This window comes from Artemia sp. Qi Xiang Cuo, chromosome 6, assembly GCF_049724085.1.
Source record: "Artemia sp. Qi Xiang Cuo chromosome 6, ASM4972408v1, whole genome shotgun sequence".
Classification (NCBI taxonomy): Eukaryota; Metazoa; Arthropoda; class Branchiopoda; order Anostraca; family Artemiidae; genus Artemia; species Artemia sp. Qi Xiang Cuo.
Window position 1 is genome coordinate 28332498 of NC_142799.1, and position 15329 is coordinate 28347826.

The 15329-nt window shown below is 32.3% G+C and overlaps 1 protein-coding gene across 4 annotated transcripts in view; it reads right to left on the reverse strand.

The window, feature by feature from the left end:
* LOC148951075 (uncharacterized) overlaps positions 1 to 14795 on the reverse strand; it is a 102372-nt gene extending 87577 nt beyond the window's left edge. For 3 of the 4 annotated variants that reach the window (XM_089090616.1, XM_089090615.1, XM_089090613.1), the window contains exons 1-3: positions 14727 to 14795; positions 6616 to 6704; positions 5009 to 5097 (exon numbers count right to left, since the gene is read on the reverse strand). The gene's annotated coding sequence lies outside the window, so the exon portion shown is untranslated. Of the gene's footprint in view, positions 1 to 5008; positions 5098 to 6615; positions 6705 to 14687; positions 14707 to 14726 lie in introns of those variants that run through there. The other variant, XM_089090614.1, reaches the window with a different exon arrangement.
* Positions 14796 to 15329: the final 534 nt, after the last annotated feature.

The window sequence follows — 15329 nt, forward strand, 5'->3', positions numbered from 1 at the left end:
CTAGTACTAACACTACTACTTCTACTGCTATTACTATTGCTACTACTACCACTAAAGCTAGGGCATTAAGGTGAAAATTTCAGGGAATAGTGAGGATATGTTGAACTAAAATTCAAACAGACTATGTGCATGTTGGTTGTCAAAATTACGTAATATCAACGTCCAAGACACTGCTCAGCGTATTAAGTTAAAACTTTCAGTCCATGTTAAGGAAGATGTAGAAAAAACCAAAAGGTGCTGTGTGTACAGTAACTGCTACTGCTACTGCTACAAAGATTACTACTGAGGCTAAAGGTATTAAGGCGAAACTTTCAGAAAATGTTTAGAAGGATATTGAACTAAATTAAAACACATTGTTTGTGCAGTTTGTAAAAAGGGTGTATCAGTTATATCTCAGGAACAGCTTAGAGTACTAAGTTGAAACATTCAGGGTATGATGAGGGGAATGTTGAACTAACTTAGGGAACTGTGTGTAAACTACTACTACAACTACTACTGTTACTACAATTAGTGCTACTACTGAGAGGGAGTTACAAGTGAATTAAAACACACTATATGCATACATGTTTCCAAAAGAGTGCATCACCAACATCTCAGGAACAGCTTAGATTGTTAAGTTGAAACTTTCAGGACACGTTGAGGGGGATGTTAAACTAACCAGAAGACACTACATATCCATGCTACTGCAAGTTTATTACTTTGACAAAGGATAAGGGTAGTGAGGTGTTTTTTTTTTCGCAAATGTCGAGAGGGATGGTGAACTAAATCAAAACACAATATGTGTATGCAGGTTGTCAAAAGGAAGCATCAGCAATATCTCTGGAACAGCTCAGAGCATTAAGTTGACACTATCAGGGCCTGTTGAGGAGAATCTAGAACTAACCAAAAGGTTCTATGGTCATTTCACTACAACTACTACTACGACTGCTACTACTACTACACTAAGGCTAACGGCATTAAGACGGAACTTTCAGGGAAAATATAGGGTAATGTTGGACTAAATCAACACACTGTGCATTTAGATTTCCTAAAAGCCATATAAGCAATTTCTCAGGAAAACCTTGGGGTATTAAGTTGAAACTTTTGGGGCGTGGTGAGGGAGATGTAAAACTTACCAAGAGATACTGTATGCGCACTATTACTACTACTACTACTACTACAGCTACTAGGGATAAGGGTATTAATTGAAATTTTCAGGAGATATTGTGGGGATGTTCAATTAAATCAAAACACCCATTGTCTTTGCGAGCTGTCATCAGGGTCTATCCATATTTCAGCAATATTTCAGAAACACCTTAGACTATGAAGTTGAAACTTTCAGGGCATGTTTAGGGAGATGTCCCACTAATAAAAAGGCACTGTGTGCAAGCCAATGCTGCTACTATTTCTGCTGCTACTTGTACTACTATTACTAAGGTTAAGGATGAAACGAAGAGTATTAAGGTAAAACTTTCAGGGTCATCTAGGAGGATGTTGAACGAAATCAAAACACACTATGTGCATGCAGGTCATCAAAAGAGTGCATCAGCAATATCTAAGGAACAGCTTGGAGTATTAATCAGAAACTATCAGGGCATGTTGAGGGGATGTTGAACCAACCAAAAAGGCACTATGTGAACATTAATAGTGCTATTGAGAGAGAGAGAGAAGGATTTATTGAAAAAAAAAAAACATATCAACAAAAAATTATTGCTGCCTCCCCTAAAAAGCAAAGCTTGTATTACTAATGCTATCAATACTATTAATACCACTGCTTCTACTACTACTGCTACTACAACTATTACTAATGGCAAAGCTAAGGGTATTAGGGGAAAACTTTCAGGAAATACAGAGGAAGGGGTCAAACTAAATCATAACACACTATGCACATTGTCAAAAGGGTGTATCAGCAATTTATCTGGAATGGCTTAAAGTATTAAGTTGAAGCTTCCAAGGCATTTTGAGTGGATTGTTGAACTAAATTAGAACAATATATATTTAAGCAGATCATCAAAGGGGTGCATCAGCAATATCCGAGCAACACATTTTTATTAACCAAAAACTTTTAGCTTATTGAGCTAAAACTTTCAGTTCTATTAAAAATACTACTTCTGCTACTACTTCTACCACTGAACTAAACCAAAATAATTTATATGCATCCATGTTGTCAGAATGGCACAGGCGGGATATCTTAAGAATGGAACAAGATACAAAGTAGAAACTTTCAGGGAAAGTTTGTGTTGCTATAAAATGAAAAGGCACAACGCGCATGCTGGTTGTCAAAACAACATATCTGCTATCTCTTAGGAATAACTGAAGATATTAAGTTGCCACTCACAGGGCTCTTTGGAACTCACCTCAAGTTAAAATGCCAAAAGCTACAGACTTTCATATTGTAATTTGTGCCATTTACCTTATTTATCATTATGTTTTACATAACAACAATTAAGTAATGAAATTGATATTATCAAAAAGAGAAGAAAACGGTTTTTCAATAATCTGTATGTTCTGTCTTCTATTCTATTGGCATAAAGCTCATATGCTCTATCTCTAAACTCCTTTGGCACACAGGTCATATCTTCAGCTAATGTTTCATTTGGTTGACAATGTCTCCTCTCGGTTTTTTTTTTACTCCGTTTCGTCAAAAGATCAATCAGTATGTATCCAACATCCTTTGTCCACAATTGTAGCATGATTATCTTAACAGAATATCTCAAAACCAACTAAATGCACTGCTCACAATTGGTGTTGCATTTCTAATAAAGTTGGTATTTAAGTCTCTGAGCTTGTTGGTTACAATTCTTAAGCTACTATAGCAGAATAAAAGACAAGAACGTATTAAGAAAATGCTCCATAAATTAAAGTCCACTAAAAATTGGAAGCACCAGTTCCACAAATAGTTTTGATTCCCATCAAGTTTTGTACTTCAGGATTTTTTAAACTGTTTATTAAAAATCTGGCTGAAATTAGAATATGGAACTCCAAAATCATTGGGCTACTCCTATCAAAGCAACTGAAACAACTACTACAATATTTTTGCTGCTATTGATTAATGTTAACCATTATTACTAAGAAAGTTTATGAGTCAACATTTCTATTATTAACAGATACAAAACTACAGAAAAAATTGAGCAGAAATTAAAGTTTGTTTAACAAGTAAAGAGTTTATTTAAGATTCAATGATCCAACACATAAAACAATAAGTAGAAATTTCATAAATAGCAGTTGATTCTGCCAAATTTGGTGTTATACTGCAATATAGAAGCACACAATCTTTGTGCTGCTACTCCATCTATAACTGCTATTGCCATTTCTCTAAAATATCAATTTTAGAGCAAAATAAGACACATGAAGTGCATAATTCACTAACAGGGGTTTCTTTTTTTACCAAAGTAGTAGTGTAGTTGGTAGTAAACTATTTCTAAACTGATGAAAGGTTGACAGAATAGTATTTTGATTTTCTTTTCCAGATATAACAAAAAAAAAAAAAAACTCAAAATGTGGATTGTTTTCAATGAAGTACCAAATGCTCCTTTAGTATTTGAAGAGTGACAGCCATGACTATATTTGTTGTATTTATTTTTGTTTTACATTTGACTATATTACTAAGTTTATTCATAATATTTTAGTTATTCATTATTTTATAGCAATATCCATTACTTTTTTTTTAATTATTGGACTATTTTCCTTGTTTCAAAATTTGACATTACTCTTTTCTTTTCTTTTCAAAAGATATGATCTTTTTTTAGACTTTCATTCAATAGCAAAGAATAAAGCAGCATAACCCAAAATTGCGATTGATTGCCAGAGTTAATGCATAAAAAATAGCTCTAACTGTAATTTTTAAATGAGCCAGATCATCAGCTGAAGTCCATGCAAAAAAAGCTACTAGTTAGAATCCATCACACACAGAAATAAATAGACATATCATAACAAAAATAGCCACCTATAAATTGCAGAAAAGACTATTTTTTACAGCATAAAGAGCTGATATTGGAAATCATTGCATCAGCTGGCCCCATACTGATCAAATTTATAAGGTCAAAGTTTTTAGAACTTTTTTATAAACTATGAATTTATTGGATCAAAAGCAGGATAAATTTAGTATTCAATACCATATTTAACATTTTCAGAACAGCCTAGACCTTAGTCATAGTTAAAACTTGACTACAGTAAAACAGTCTAGAACACAGGGAAAAGGATCAAATGATACTATTGAATTGAAAAAGAATCAGTAAGTCACAAGAACAATAAAAAAAAGAAGGGAACAACTTCAAAAACTATTGTTTATTTGTGTTTTGTTTTTTAGGGGGGATGGGGATATCATCTAGAAAGCTGCCTAGATGATGAGCTGCATAGATAGATGAAATGTATATACATGCAACAAGTTTTCTTTTGTTTCATGAAATGTGTTTTGTTTCCTCACATGGACCTGCAATGCATATTTTGTGAGAAAATTTCATGTTGTTAACCCATTAATACCACAGAAAAGTGAGTCTCTATATACAATTCATGTTTACCAAAACCAAACCTTCTTTGGACACGACTATTGACACAGTATTCTGTTGAAGTTGTGATGTATTTTGAAATGCTAAAGTTTTGCCTTTAATGTTTAATTCTTTTTTTGTTATTACTGCTCTTTTTTTTTGTATCATGGATTTTCAAACAAAACAACAAACATAACATATTTATCATATATTCCTAATTCTAGTCAAATATTTCTTATGAATCTGGAATCCAAATCTTAATATTGCCTTCTTTATTTTCAAATATCTAAACCCTTATTTGAATCTTGAAGTACTAGCATTATAGTTTTAATTTTTTTTTTTTTGTTACTCAATTATTTTTTTTCTGAAATGATGAAGCCACTTAATTGCATTAAAACTATTGAAATAGACCATACTTTATACCTTTCAGGCATTGTAGTTAGATCTACTGGGTGTGTGGGGGGAGGTCTTAATTGTTTTGAACCAAAAAAAAACAGCTAAAGAATAAAACAGCAATTATATTGTCTCTTTTTTCAACTTACTGTTTATTGGGTCAATGTTCAGCCAGTGTGCTGTTCAGCAGAAGCAAAAACCAATTTATGGCAATATGATATTAATCAAACCAATTTTCCTGAAAAATGAATCAAAATTAAATACTATTAATAGGTGCTTAACAATTGACAATGAAATTTAACATAAGAGGAAGCAACTTTCTGTAAAGAGGAACCTCCAAGGCATAAAATTAAACAGCATTATTTAATTTCTATATTATGTTTATAAACAATATAAATCCACTTCAATCATCCTATAACTAACTATTCAACAAAAATTTATTTGGATTGCCCAAGCCTTTTTTTAGGCATTGTGTTTCTATTAAAATTTGCTTTTTAATAGTTCTTCTTCTTTGGGTTACTACCATTCTCAGTCCTCAACACCTATTCTTAACATTTACTGTGCCTTGGTCATTTTGGCTATTCTACGGGATTTTCTGATAAATACTGAAGACAATTTGCACAAATTTGCCCTAATAGAAGTACAAGTTATTAATCAAGACTATGCTTTTCAATCCTCTATGTAATCATGCCTCCAAAACATACTTGGGACTGAATAAAAAAACAAAAATAATAATATATGACAAAACAATTGACTGGTAGGCAACTGAATATACACCTAGTGACTCAATAAATAACAATACCATGGTTACTGTTCATTCTTTATCACAATTAGAAATAGTGAGAATCAGAGAAAAATCCCCTTGGAGGATTGCTTTGAGGGTCTTTGAGTTGTGGGTGAAAGTTTCACAAACGGGACTAGAGCACAAATTATTTCCTGGGAAGATCTTGTAGATTTCTACCTCCAACCCCTACCCCCATCAAATGAGCACTAATCTTTAATAACTTGGGACAATCTTGGAGGTTAATAGGGTATTTGAACACCTCTCCAGAAGAAAACATGTTAACAAAATAAAAGCAGCACTATTGGATTTCCTATTTTATGCTGTTTCCAAATATCATATTTACATTTTTACATTATCACATATTTACATTATCATATTTGCATATTTTGTGAGAAAATTTCATGTTGTTAACCCATTAATACCACAGAAAAGTGAGTCTCTATATACAATTCATGTTTACCAAAACCAAACCTTCTTTGGACACGACTATTGACACAGTATTCTGTTGAAGTTGTGATGTATTTTGAAATACTAAAGTTTTGCCTTTAATGTTTAATTCTTTTTTTGTTATTACTGCTCTTTATTTTTTTTTGTATCATGGATTTTCAAACAAAACAACAAACATAACATATTTATCATATATTCCTAATTCTAGTCAAATATTTCTTATGAATCTGGAATCCAAATCTTAATATTGCCTTCTTTATTTTCAAATATCTAAACCCTTATTTGAATCTTGAAGTACTAGCATTATATTTTTTTTTTTTTTTTTTTGTTACTCAATTATTTTTTTTATGAAATGATGAAGCCACTTAATTGCATTAAAACTATTGAAATAGACCATACTTTATACCTTTCAGGCATTGTAGTTAGATCTACTGGGTGTGTGGGGGGAGGTCTTAATTGTTTTGAACCAAAAAAAAACAGCTAAAGAATAAAACAGCAATTATATTGTCTCTTTTTTCAACTTACTGTTTATTGGGTCAATGTTCAGCCAGTGTGCTGTTCAGCAGAAGCAAAAACCAATTTATGGCAATATGATATTAATCAAACCAATTTTCCTGAAAAATGAATCAAAATTAAATGCTATTAATAGGTGCTTAACAATTGACAATGAAATTTAACATAAGAGGAAGCAACTTTCTGTAAAGAGGAACCTCCAAGGCATAAAATTAAACAGCATTATTTAATTTCTATATTATGTTTATAAACAATATAAATCCACTTCAATCATCCTATAACTAACTATTCAACAAAAATTTATTTGGATTGTACAAGCCTTTTTTTAGGCATTGTGTTTCTATTAAAATTTGCTTTTTAATAGTTCCCCTTCTTTGGGTTACTACCATTCTCAGTCCTCAACACCTATTCTTAACATTTACTGTGCCTTGGTCATTTTGGCTATTCTACAGGATTTTCTGATAAATACTGAAGATAATTTGCACAAATTTGCCCTAATAGAAGTACAAGTTATTAATCAAGACTATGCTTTTCAATCCTCTATGTAATCATGCCTCCAAAACATACTTGGGACTGAATAAAAAAACAAAAATAATAATATATGACAAAACAATTGACTGGTAGGCAACTGAATATACACCTAGTGACTCAATAAATAACAATACCATGGTTACGGTTCATTCTTTATCACAATTAGAAATAGTGAGAATCAGAGAAAAATCCCCTTGGAGGATTGCTTTGAGGGTCTTTGAGTTGTGGGTGAAAGTTTCACAAATGGGACTAGAGCACAAATTATTTCCTGGGAAGATCTTGTAGATTTCTACCTCCAACCCCTACCCCCATCAAATGAGCACTAATCTTTAATAACTTGGGACAATCTTGGAGGTTAATAGGGTATTTGAACACCTCTCCAGAAGAAAACATGTTAACAAAATAAAAGCAGCACTATTGGATTTCCTATTTTATGCTGTTTCCAAATATCATATTTACATTTCTGACATTATGCCTCCTCTCCTCCCCGTACCCTGATGGTGCCAGATATAGCTCTAAATAATATATTTCTGTTTGTGTTATTCGCCTTTTGATGCTTTGTATTTGTTTGTTAAAGGGGACCCAGGTATATACTTGACCCAGTCAAAAGCATTAGGTCTGCAAGCATCTGACTGCAAAAGAATTTAAGGTCAGTTGGATAAAAATATTACTTAAATTAATTAATCTTTATTTAAATTAATATTAATAAATACAAGAATAATTTAAAATATTTATAATAATTATACATTTATTTAAATTATAAAAATACAGGTAACAATTAAAGAAAACATAATAATCTGATTAGCAGAAACATGTTGCATATTACAAGATAAAAATTTCACTGTTTTAGTGTTTTCTTTTAGTTTTGTATATGTTCTATCTCTATATGTATTCCTTATTTTGCTGGACAATGCAATTTAAGGTAATATCTGGGACCATCAGAGGGGGTTTGTGTTTTGTCAGAACAGTGAATACCTGTATGATGTTTAGAAAGAGCATAAAATAAGGAATCTATTGGCACTATACTGATTTTATTAGTGTGTTTCTGGATTAATAATGTGACTGTCCAAATTGATATATAAACTCTTTTGTTCCTTTTTTGTCAGTGCATTTAATTGTTTGTAATTTATTTACCTGATGTTGTAAGAGATTAATCAAAAAACTTTTTGCACAAAATGAGTTTTTCAAAAAAAAGTAAAGAACTCAATTAAAACCAAAAATTAACAAAAATAGAATCAAATAATTTACCAAGCATACAACTACCACAAATCAGTATAAAAAAATAAATGAAATAAAAAAAAAAACAGAAATTAGAATAAGTCAAACTCAAAACAAGCAGAAATTAATCTGAGTAGGGTTCTAAACCCTATGCTATCTAAAAGCCAGAATATAATTTGTACTTTACTGAAAAAAAATTCAAATGAGTTTACTGAAAAAAATGTGCATTGTCAGTTTAATAGACATATGCTGATATTTATTCCTTAAAATCCTAATTAATTTTTGATTTCTTAAAGTTATTAAATGAAAAAACAAGTTTTTTTAACTGAAAGTAAGGAGCAACATTAAAACTTAAAATGAGCAGAAATTATTCTGTATATGAAAGGGGCTGTCCCTTCCTCAACGCCTCACTCTTTACGCTAAAGTTTTTTATTGTTTTAAAAATAAAGTTGTGAGAAAGAGTCAAACTTTAGTGTAAAGAGCAAGGCATTGAGGAGGGGACAGACCCTTTCATATACAGAATAATTTCTGTTTGTTTTAAGTTTTAATGTTACTCCTTACTTTCAGTTAAAAAAAAACTTTTTTTTATTTAATTTCTTAACATTTTTGAATTAATGAAGCTTTGATTTTGGCTCACTGTACATGAATAATTAAAACAAAATTTGCATATTAATTTTCTTCTTTTTTTGGCTAAATGGCTGTCTGGAAATTTTGTTCTGATATAACTTACGTAATGAACTTCTATATTCATATGTTTTAATTACGTATATTAGGGAGTTCACCCCCTTGTCAATACCTCACTCTTTACACTATAGTTCAAATTTTGTTTGAATCACAAAGATGGGTTAATTAGAACAGATTGCTTTTTTGAAAGTACTAAAAAAAACTTCAGCATAAAGAGCAAGGTATTGACTAGGGGGCAAACCCCTCATATACATAATAATTTCTGTTTGTTTTAAGTTTTAATGTTGCTCCTTACTTTCAGTTGAAAAAAAACTTGTTTTTTGTATTTAATTTCTGATTGTTTTTTAAATAATGCTGGTAAATCCGGCGCCCTCTTCATAGAAATATCCCTTCCCCCAAGGAAACATCCTCCCCCATAACCCTCTACTCTGACCCCCCCCCCACCAGAAAAATCCCTCCTGAAAACGTCCGTATACTTCCCATTAGCCAATACTGTATGTAAACAATGGGCAAAGCTTATAGCTTGAAGCCCTTCCCCCGGGAACTGTGGGGAATTAAGTTATCCTCAAAGACATATTTGTAAGATTTTCAACTATGCTGAACAAAATCGTTTCTCAAAATTTTGATTGGGTTACTTTGGGGAAAATATGAGCATGGGAGGAGGCCTAGCTGCCCTCCAATTTTTTTGGTCACTTAAAAAGGGCACTAGAACTTTGAATTTCTGTTCAAATGAGCCCTCTCATAATATTCTATGACCACTGGGTTGATACAATCACCCCTGGGAACAAAAAAAAAAAATAAAAAAAAAATAAACATGCATCCATGATTTTTCTTCTGACAAAAAATACAAAATTCCACATCTTTGGAGACAGGAGCTTTAAACTTCTACAGTAGGGTTCTCTGATATGCTGAATCTGATGGTGTGATTTTTGTTAAAGTTCTATGACTTTTAGGGGGTGTTTCCTCCTTTTTTTGAAAATAAGGCAAATTTTCTCAGGCGCTTAACCTTTTTTGGGTAAGACTAAACTTATTAAAACTTATATATTTGAAATCAGCAAACAAATCTGATTCTTTTGATGTATCTATTGGTATCAAAATTTGTTTTTTTAGAGTTTTGGTTACTATTGAGCCAGGTCACTCCTTAATTACAGTTTGTTACCATAAACTGTTTGATAAAAGTGAAAACAATAAACAGAACTATTAAAAAGGGCACTACCCATTTCAATTTCCAATCAAATGAGCCCTTTTTGAAGTTTCTACAAAACACTTTCTATAAAAACCTTATATGCCCCCAGGGCACAGCTTACAACTCTTGCCCTGAGGCCTGTGGGGAAAGTGTCCTCCTCAAAACATATTTCCTATGTGGAAATCAATTATGCTGAACAAAATAGTTATCTGAAAATTTTGATTAGATGTGTTTGGGGAAAAGGTTGGCATGGAAGAGGTGTTAGTTGCCTTCCAAATTAGCAATTTAATTTAATCCACAAATAGCAATTTTTTCTCATCAGACAGTTTCTTTAAAAACACGTTTTTAAACTTTTGGTTAACGTGGGCTGTTTTACCTTCTGGTGCCTCATAAAGAGCTCAAAATGCAATTCCCCCTAAAGCAATTAATGAAATATGGAAGAGCATAAAAAAAGCATCAAGTGTATTCACTTTTATCTTGGCTAACTTGGGTTGCCAGCTACAAATTTACTAGTAATGGTTCAGTTGAATAGCTCTTCTTAATAAAACATTACAAAACAAAATAGTAGCCTAGTACAATTAGATTCCTTATTTTATGCTTTTGTCAAATATCATGATTTTTCTGTTTTCATGTTTTTCTGACAATGCACCCTATCTTTCCCCCTGATGAGAAAGAAAAGAACACATCAACAAATTAAAAAAAATATAGAGTAATACATTAATTAAGTCTATATTTGGGACTATAAGCAGGTGGGAGGCATTTACCAGTAATATGATTATTAAATTTAGAAAGAGCACAAAAAGGCATCAAGTGGCCTTCTCTCCATAAAGGTGGAGATTTTTCCATTACTGACCTACAAATAAGGTGAAAATAGCACTCAATGACTTTTTTAAGGCTTTTTCTGAACATAATAGTGATCTAACTTGGAAATTCAATTTCAAGCCCTTTATGGATCCATATACATAGTATCTTTTTCTCTTATTTTTGCAAGAGATAAGGGTTAAAATATTGATTATAAACTTACTATTTGACTATAATTGTATTTTGCTAAAATTACATAATCCAAAGGCATTGATTTATCATGATCCAATTGAATAAACAATGTAAACTCTTAAAAAAATTACTGTGTCTGCTTTAAGCTATTGCAATAAATCTTTTTTAAACTAGTTTATGCATAAACTGAATGACTATGACAAAACTAAGAACCTGAAAACATGGAAAATATAGACCTATAATTTGGGCTAGGTCTATAGGCCCTATATTTACACATTGGAGGGGTTGGGGGTAAAGTATAGTGAAGCTGTAGTTGAAATATGTTAACTACAATTATTTTCCTTATCATGATATAAGAATTGGGTAAACTTTTAAACAAGCTAGTTTTCACTATCTTGGAAAGGGGTTAGGTTAGGAAAATGAAACTTTCAGGGATGGAACTACAGACTAAAGTATACCCAGGAAGGTATTTTGAAGTAATTGCCTCCACTCCTCTCTCTAAAGAGCACTGACCTTTAAACATCTTTGTGTTATAAAAGTGAAAGCATGAAAATATATTTTCTGCTTAAATGAAACACAAAAATACTGTTTTCAGCTCCACAACTTTGCTCTATCCCAATTTAATATGTTTCAAAGATCTGCAAATGCATTTCCTCAATTTATAAGAAACCCATTGATATGGCTTAAATTCTACTCAAATAAAAGGAATTACATTTTCAGAACTAAAACCAGAGAAAAAGAAAGTGATAAATGAAAATTAAAGTAAAATGTTGCTTTGTCAAAATTTCAAAAGTTCACCTGTCAAGTAGGTAAATTTCTAAATAGAAGCTTGGCAATAACTTCCTAAAGTATATTTTTGGCCCTTCATTTGTTTTGCAGGGTGTGGGTAAAGTTCATTTCTGATGCAAATGAATGTTAAATTTGGATTCAGGATGAAATTCCATCTATAGAGGTAAGTTTGAAATTTACCACCACCCACCTAATGTTCAAACATATAGCCTGAATTGGTATATATAGGGTGGGGTTAAAGTTTATTTCCAATGCAATGGCATGTTAAATTTAGATTCAGGGTGCAATTCTGACTATAGAGGTATGCTTATACCTTAGCTACCTGAATAGTCTGTTTATATAAACCTTACCCCTGCTATATACCCAAAAGATGCAAATAGGCTAATATTACTAAATTTCAGTTATGTTAGGCTAGGTTTGGATAGGTTAGATTAGCTGGATGGCTCTTGAGTGATTGTTTTAAAATGACTTTCAAGACTTTGAGAAAAGACAAAATATTGAAAAATGTGATTGTAAAACTGGAAAAACAAGGAAAATAGTGAGGATAAAGGTGCTCCTCTTCTATAATATGTTAACTAGGCATTTTTATTTGTGGGGGGAGGGGGGGCAAGAGGGGTCCATATTTGGAAAGTCAAAGGGCATGGGATGTATAATATTTTTTATCTCTACATTATTGGGGGGGGGGGGGGGGGAAACTGCCCCTCTTGCCACCCCCAAACAACACTCCTGACTATCAGAGATGAATCTACAGGCTAAAGCATGTCCTGGGAAAGTATTTTGAAGTACCTACCTCTACTCCTTCTCTCTCTAGAGGAACCTGACCATTGATAACCTTGCAAAATAGATCTTCTGCTTAAATGAAGTTTAACAAAATTGTTTTCAGCTTTGCAACTTAGCTCAATTCTAATTTATAAGGTTTTAAAAGATATGCAAATGCATTTCCTAAATTTAGAAAAAAAAAACACATTGATATGGCTTAAAATTCTACTCAAATAACAGGAATTGCATTTTTTTAAACTAAAGCCAGAGAAAAAGAAACTGATAACTGAAAATTAAGGTAAAATGTTGTTTTGTCAGATCTTTAATATAGGCTATATAGGTCTGTCATGTAGGCAAATTTCAGGACCCTCTACAGGGAGAAGGAGTGGAAGTAGGTACTTCAAAATACCTTCCCAGGACAATAAACCTAACCTAACCTAGGTACCTCCCCCCCCCAAACCCCAAGACACAACACTTTAAATATCATATAAGCAATTAAAACCATGCTATACATTGTATTTCTCTATAGTGGTGTCTTGCATCATCCTATCAAAACAGGTTTTTCATTTAGTCTTCAGTTTGAGATATAGGGTAAAAAAACAGTATCCAATTGAGCAAAATTATGTAAAACTAAAACCCTCACATCTTGTTACCAAAGAGGAATTGAGAAGGATTGGGTATAGTAATGGATAGCTAAAGGTCTAAGCTATGCATCAATATGGTTATTATTAAAATTATTTAATATCAAGCACTTGAAACTATTAGTTTATTGACTTACCTACAGGAACCTCTTTTTGGAAATACCAATTATCCTATCTTGATATAGGCCTATATATCCTTATAGTGTTTCAGTTTTATTCACATATTAACAGAAAGCTGATGTTCTTCTGTTTCTAGAAATGTAACTTTTATTGCTTGATATTCATTCTATAAATCACAAATATTAGCCTAAATAAATTTTTCTTTTCAATTGCTTTTCATAACAGAGACCACATTTTCAATTTATGCTGACAAATCATTGGTGAAAATTTGATCAAGAAGGCGGGGTTCTTGTTACTGCCCTCACATTGCATCAAGTTGTAGTAAAAAGAGGTGGTCCAAAAACCCACTGCTATTTTTCTGAAATGCCAAAAAAAGTGGTCTTTCCCAAAAAGAAGTCTTTTACCCTATAAAAGAGTGGGTAGAGGCTTATTGAAAAATTACCTGCAAAATTAATTGCTACAATTTTCATTTATCCAACTTACTTGTGGAAAGTCAGTGCTTGTGGATTAAAGAAAAGATTTATTATGAAACAGTAAGTTTAAAACAGATGTTTTAAGCCTTTTTACACCCTATATATTTTTGTCATTTTCAAGAGCTCAAAAAGGGCTTGAATTTGAATTTCTGATAGAAGTGATTAGGCCTATTATATTTGTAAAGAGCATAAAAAAGACATTGAGTGATATATTCACTTTATTTGTAAGTCAATAATATGATTTCAAAAATATTTACCCTTATCCCCAAGTTTCATTTTTGTAACCTAACCCTTTTCTAAGATAGCCAAAAGTAACTAAAGTTGAATTTTACCAAAAATTATGGTAAAATGTTCATTTGTCAAAATTTCAATAGGCATGTACCTGTCATCTAGGCAATTTTCAGGACCCTCTAGAGGGAGAAGGAATGGATGTAGGTAATTCAAAATACCTTCCCAGAACACACTTTAGCCTGTAGACCCATCTCTAAAATTTATTTTTCTAACCTAACCCCTTTCCAAGATAGCCAAAAGTAGCTAAAGTAGAACTTTACGCAGGACCCTCTACAAGGAGAAGGATTGAGGTACTTCAAAATACCTTCCCAGGACAAACTTTAGCCTCTAGACCCATCCCTGAAAGTTTCATTTTACTAGCCTAACCCTTTCCCAAGATAGCCTAAAGTAGAATTTTACCATATAGCGAAAACATTAGGTTTATCCCGTTTCACTTACAGCAGAAATTAGAAAAACAATTGTTTGCTAATTCCAGTTTGTTGTGGGCATAGTCTATATGCTTTTCTTCGAGATGATGATAATGAAACAAACAATTTTCAGTCCTCCCATCTGCGTCGACCTCATTGGAAGCCTTTTTACAGGTATGTTATGTATTAGATTAATAACAAACAAATTGATTACTATCAAGCTTATAATCCACGAAAATTTTCCATCACCTTTATCTTGCTAGTTAATCAGAAGCAACCCACTGACGATGGATTAATAGCTTTTAAAAGAGGAACGTACTTCCAGCTTTCTCCTATCCCTAGGCAGGGCGTAGAAAATTCTTCTCAACAGATCAAGACTCTTTGCTGATTTTAATTTCGGCGTTGAGTAGCTGATTTTTCTTTCAAAAACGGCGGCACGCCGTCGTTGATTTCTCTTCGGTGGTACGCCGCCGCTCAACGCCGATTTTACTACCAGAAATTAGTTTCAAACTTATTCAAAACACAACAAGTGACGTATCATTCAAATCAGAAGTAACGGTATAGAGTAGCCTATAATAAAGGCCATAAGGCTTCAGAGTTTAATTATGATTATTTTTCCCCAGAGGTACCTCAT